A 6,000-nucleotide genomic window follows, 5' to 3' on the forward strand; every position below is an offset into this window, starting at 1 on the left:
TCAATGCTGGTTAACATGGTAGAGTATCTCCTCCAAATTAGATTGGTCAAACCCATTCAACTCGGCCTCCAAGGATAGTTTGAATCGACTGAAAATATCAGTCAAACTCAATCAACACAGAGTAAAACCTACATCAAACTTGTTGCGGTGAACGCTGGTCAAACAACTCTGAATTCCTCGATTTCTGTGCCCAGAAATGTGGCCTACCCAAACAAAATATTCCCTAAGAAAAACATAGTCAAACTCGGTCAACTGTTGCCAAGCCAATGCTGGTCAAACCTTCCTGCAATTATTCGGTCAATGCACAAAAGAAAAAATCGCAGTCAAACTTCACACGTGTGGAGGAGAAGAAAGTTTCCCTGAAGTTGTATGACCCAATCAGATAAGGAGAGAGAGATATGTGTGAGAATGAATGATGTCCAAATGAGGATTTACCTTTTATTTATATGCAACGTTGAGGATGAAAAGACATGTCTTTTGGGGTTCTGAGCCTACATAAGTTTGCTGGTCGACTTTGACAGTTTTTCCATAATAGAAATAAATTCATAATTCCAGTTGTACATGTCCGAATGAGATGATATTTAGATCAATCCTACACATCTCGGAAAGAGGAATCCAATAAAAATATCAGCTGTATCATATGAGTTTCCCAAGGTGGAGTTTGGCCCTAGTTTCCAAATTTAAAAATTTAGGACCAACAACTACAAATTCGGGTCCAAATTTGTAACAAGCTCCTTGTTTTCATAATATTGAACAAAATTTCATGGAAAGGCTTGCAATAATTGCTAAAATTTTAAAAAATTCTAACATGAAAACATTATTTGTTTTATCATCACAAATTTCTGTTGCGAAATCCATTAGAGAAACTTACCCTATTGAATTGGATCAGGAATTCAATAAATCCTCTAAATCTCGAAAAGAAGTTACTAAACAAGAGATAACACTTCCAAAGGATTCTAGTATGGTTATACCCCTCTCATAGAGTTTTTCAAATGAAAATACCACAATCACACAAATTCATTTGAATCCTTGGGTTGATGTAGTATCTCCGGCTATGAAGTTCACTCAATGAAGGGCTTGAAACACTCTCCAATGTATTATAATACTTTTGGCCTGCAATGTGGTTGTAAGACCATTTTACCTTTGACGGATCCACCATTTCTTTACATGCAATTTTGTTAATTCACTGATTAACAATTTTGAGATCTTCAGATCAAGGCAAGAGAGCCTTAGTTGTCTGCAACGTGATGATTGAATCCTTCCAATCATGAAGGATGCATGAGTTGAATAATATCTCAATCTTGTCTATAAAGTTTCCCTTTTCCATTTCCTCTGGCAACTTCTTCAATGTAGAAGGTGTTTGGTTTTGCCCCAAATTTCATAAACTTCATTGTTGTTTGTACTTGACCTAACTCCAAAGATTTCTGATATGCCATTAAGAATGTATGGTTGAGGCAACTAGAAGATAGTCATTGGAATTGTTGCATTGGGCAGGTCTACTAAACCATTATACTTTGATGCTTTATCTCTTTTGAGTTCTGTGAGTGCTGCAACTATCATGGCAAGAACATAAACAAACATCCCAAATCCTATCCTTTGGAGCATCACAATGTCGTGCTTGAGACCTATAATTTTTTTTGCTAGTGGAACAAAGATCCAATTAGACACAGGCACAAGCAAAATAATACTGAAGGCTATGAAACACCGCAAGGATGCATGAGGGATCTCAATATGTCCAATAATCACTATCCACTATGCAAAGATAACCCCATACATTAAACATGTTACCCAAATAGGAATCAACTATGCAAAGAGATTGACCTTTTTGGAACTCAATACAGTATCATGAGATGATTTTTCTGGGAAACCGTTATGACATTCTTCTGAAATTGTGTTGGTATTGAACTAGAAACAAATGAATTACATAAACTGACCCCCGCTCTAAGTTCTCAACCCAATACTACATGGAATCCCAAATTATAGAAACTTGTGTCTTTGTAGTGACCCTCTTAATCATTTGCTAAACGTAAATGTTATTCAGAATGACATCATTTTTCTATTTGAGCCAATGTCAAATGTACTGTAAGGGTAAGGCAACCTCTATGTAGATATGATACCCAACATTGCAAGAATTCCATGTTCAAGAGAAAATTGAACTTGAACTTCATAATTATCTCTGGGTTCTAGTGACATGGTTAAGATTACATGATCTAGTAGATAGCCACCATATAGGGAAACATATTTCACTTCACAGGAATCTCCTACATCAATGAAAACATTTACACCAGGTGAAGTCTACAATACCTTGTACTGGCCATCATTGAAGTCCCAAGCCCTGGCAACATTTAGTTTGTGAGTTGCAGCTTGTTCAAAAGTGGAGGTAACCCTATTTCTCTTTGTTGGATCTATTGCCATAACCAAAGCATGGTCTAGTTGCAACTTGGAAACTGCCTTGCCTATATCTATCATGAATTCCATCAAACATATAGCACCTAATCACTTTCTTTACCACGAGCTTGTTTATTTCAGTTGTCTTAGAAAGGTTATTATTCTTAATGCGTTCACCTTTTTGAGGAATTAAAATTTTGTCCCAGGTCCTTGCACAACCACCCTATACCATTTTAATTTTAAATGATTTAAATTAAGCACATGTAAGTCATTGGTAGAAATTCTTATGGGACCAATGCCACCCTAAATGATAACTATGGTGGTACCCACTGCGATTTTATTATGCACTGCCTGTATGCCTTAAGCAATTTCTGTTTCTAGTACCAATATCAATTTGATTTCAATTCCAGCAAAAGAAAAGAGAAAATAGCTATGAATCATACTGGCAAGTCATCCTAACTATTCTGAAACTTCCAGGCACAACATTCAAGCTTGTTCCCTTTGATGGTAATATGATGAAAGATGTAGTATCTAGTTTACACCAAATACAAGTAGATAGGCTTGATCCCACATATTGTTGAAGGCAAATGTTGGACAGAGTTGTGACATGTCAAATGAATGAGAACACCCAAATAGATTTGAAGAAGAGAAAAAGCCAACAGAGTTTGAGCCAATATAGAAGAAGCAAAAAAAATAATTAATTGGGTCAATTTGAGTTACAACATATACTGTAGCATTGCCTTCCTTGTTGTGGCTCTATGATGTAAAGCAGTTGTAGTATAACAAGGTTTTTTATGGTTGTCGTGTTGTACAAAAGGCTTTTTTTAGTAGGTTTGTTACTAGGTTTTCACAGTGACCAAGATACTTAGGAATTGTTTCTAACTAACATCCATTGTTTGCAACCCTATGCACTGATTTCTTGGTTACTACAAACTGCATTTGCATAATTTTGGAAAACTTTGGAATATCAAATTAATTGATCTAGCAGAACTCTTATTTCCAAATAAATTTAATACCTAAGATTACCATCTCAAACATATTTACACCCCTGTCCATGATTGATGGACGAACACATGATATTTCAATGTCTTCCTTAATGGAATTGTCTAGTATGGTGTTTGAAGAGTTTAAGTGAAAGCCTTTATCTTCTTAGAATAAATAATTTTGGAAATATTGTAATGATAGCTCATGCACAAACTATGAGGGATCAGTTCTATAGAAGGGAAAAGACTCATGCACCCTGTAAGCTTTTGGGTATTATGCAACATGCCTTTATCTTGTAACTTTTTGGTTTCTTTAATAAGATTTCTACACCAGTCTTGTAATATTTGTTGTTTATGAGTGCAAATATTTTTTTGTGCACATCCTTTGTGAAGGTTTTAAGCATGCTAGTGTAGATGCTTAAATTTCTCTCACAAGATAGATGAGGCATGCTTTCCCCATTCTATTTGTGATACCATTGTTTAGATAGTTTTGGGTAGCATTTTTGTTTATCCATGAAATCCATGTAGTAAAGGCCAAACATATATCCATTCAAAGCTATTTAGCAATTCCCATACAGAGTTCCCACACAAATTTACTCCTCTATAATTTGTTCCATTTCACTTGTTATTCAAACATTCATTTATTTTTTTAATAAAATTTTCTTCACTCCTAGCACATTCATAAATATCAATCAAACTTCAACATTAACAGAAAAATGCTTCATTTTTCTTTTCAAATAATGTAGTGTACTATGTAGATAGTCCACTTGAAACGTATCATTCCATATTTATGAGAGTGGGAGGCTGTCATTATTGGCATCACCAAAACCTAATACCACCAGTCCTTAGATTTACCAATAACTTTGCTTTTCTCATAGGCTTACACCTGCCAAATGAAATTGCAACATCAAGTGTATGGAAATCACTCCAGTCATCATGTGATTTTCCTATAGGTCTGGAAGAAGGGTTGCTTGCATCTACTTTTAAATTGGTAACTAGAGCTACATATTTAGTTATCTAAGAGCACAAGCCATATCATAGTTCCATATTTCTCTTTTGATGTTGAGGGTATGAAATGTTTAAATTCTTGATACAATATATTCCTTTCATGGATACTAAACACTGATCATTCTGCTTGGCTTCATGAAACTAGATAACATCAAAGTCTAGTTCAGATTCTGCAGGCACTAAGCAAGTTATGGTAGAGGCCAGCTTCCATGAAAACTTTGGGACTGCATATTGGGTGTCCTACATTCAACGTATAAACACCAAGGGTGGCTTCCCTCCACTAAATAAAATCAAGTACTACTCAGAAAATTCACCACTCATAGTTCCCTTTGAAGCAGAATTCTGGTTTTACATGTAGGACAAGATACCTCCCTTGGCACCTTCTACCATTGTAGTGCCAACCTTTGATCGTGTAGTGGTGGAGGGCTTCTTTTGCAAAGGCATGATAGATTACTCTTCTGATGGCTCTTAGTGGTAGAGAAAGAATATGCATGGAAAACTATACCTTGTGCCTAGAGGAGATGAAGTTGGATCCTTCTACATGTTAAACAAACCAGATAGCCATGGTGGTAGATTCTCCTTGGAGACCTATAATCCAAATGGTTGGGAAGATTATTGGTTGCCCTGTTAAAGTAAATGATGATCCTATTCCATGGTCCCTCTTCAAAATCACTAGGAGTAGTGGAAATGTGTATGCTCTTTTGTTGTTATACTTGACTTTAGTGGTTTTTTGGTTCTTTCACCAAAATTTATCCCTATGAAACTCATGCCATTTCAATGGTATATGGCCACACCATTCATAGAATGATTAATACTATGGAGCTCACCAATGAATCGATACTTCCACACATTTCAATAGTATTTTTATGGAATCTAACTTTATATATTAACCCTTTTTGTTTGTTTTGGTTAGCATAATTGTTTTTCAGCTAAAATTTTCATGGTTTTTTATTGAACTTTGTGAAAATGCAGGTCACTAGTGGGACCATTCATCTATTATACAATGGTGGGAACAAAAATAGGAGTTCCTCCAATGTCTTCAAACATTACAAAGAAAGGGAATTCATGGACATGGGTATTCAGTTGTTAGTTCTGGATGTAGAAGCCTTTTTCTCCTCTGTTTTGCTGAATATGAAACTCTTCTACCAATTTGGTCTTGTTGGTTGTTCATGGAAACCTCAAAAGTCATAGAGATTGCACAAATATATTTGTTATCATGGGCAGAGGCAGGCTTGAATGACATACTTTTGCAAAAACTGGCTTCCCATAATTTTTGAAAAGCTTGTTTTATATTTTGTGGTGAGAAAATTTTGATAATAATCGTAGTTTGTAAATCTAATATATGTGTATAGGTTTGTTGAGTTTTTCTAATAATCATCTTGAATTTTGATAATAATCGTAGTTTGTAAATATAATGTATGTGTATAGGTTTGCTTGTTTTGATGACATTTTTATGCTCAGTCCAAAATTTGAATATTGTCGCTGTTCTAAGAATCGAGCACTTAGGTTTTCAAATTTTGATCATGTTGTGTGCTTCTCTCCATTTTGGCCCCTCGTGTTCCATTGCCTCCTGGAATTTATCTTTTCAAGAGTTTGATAAGTAAAGGTCTAGAGAATAAAT

General features: G+C 35.3%; 1 pseudogene; it reads left to right on the forward strand.

Annotated features, from left to right (window-relative positions):
• Positions 1–5,508, forward strand: part of LOC149187094 (uncharacterized) — a 140,157-nt pseudogene extending 134,649 nt beyond the window's left edge.
• The last annotated feature ends 492 nt before the right edge of the window (positions 5,509–6,000 follow it).

Source organism: Pinus tabuliformis, chromosome 3_1 (assembly GCF_031772625.1).
Source record: "Pinus tabuliformis cultivar Carrire ecotype Pingquan chromosome 3_1, CPIR1, whole genome shotgun sequence".
NCBI lineage: Eukaryota > Viridiplantae > Streptophyta > Pinopsida > Pinales > Pinaceae > Pinus > Pinus tabuliformis.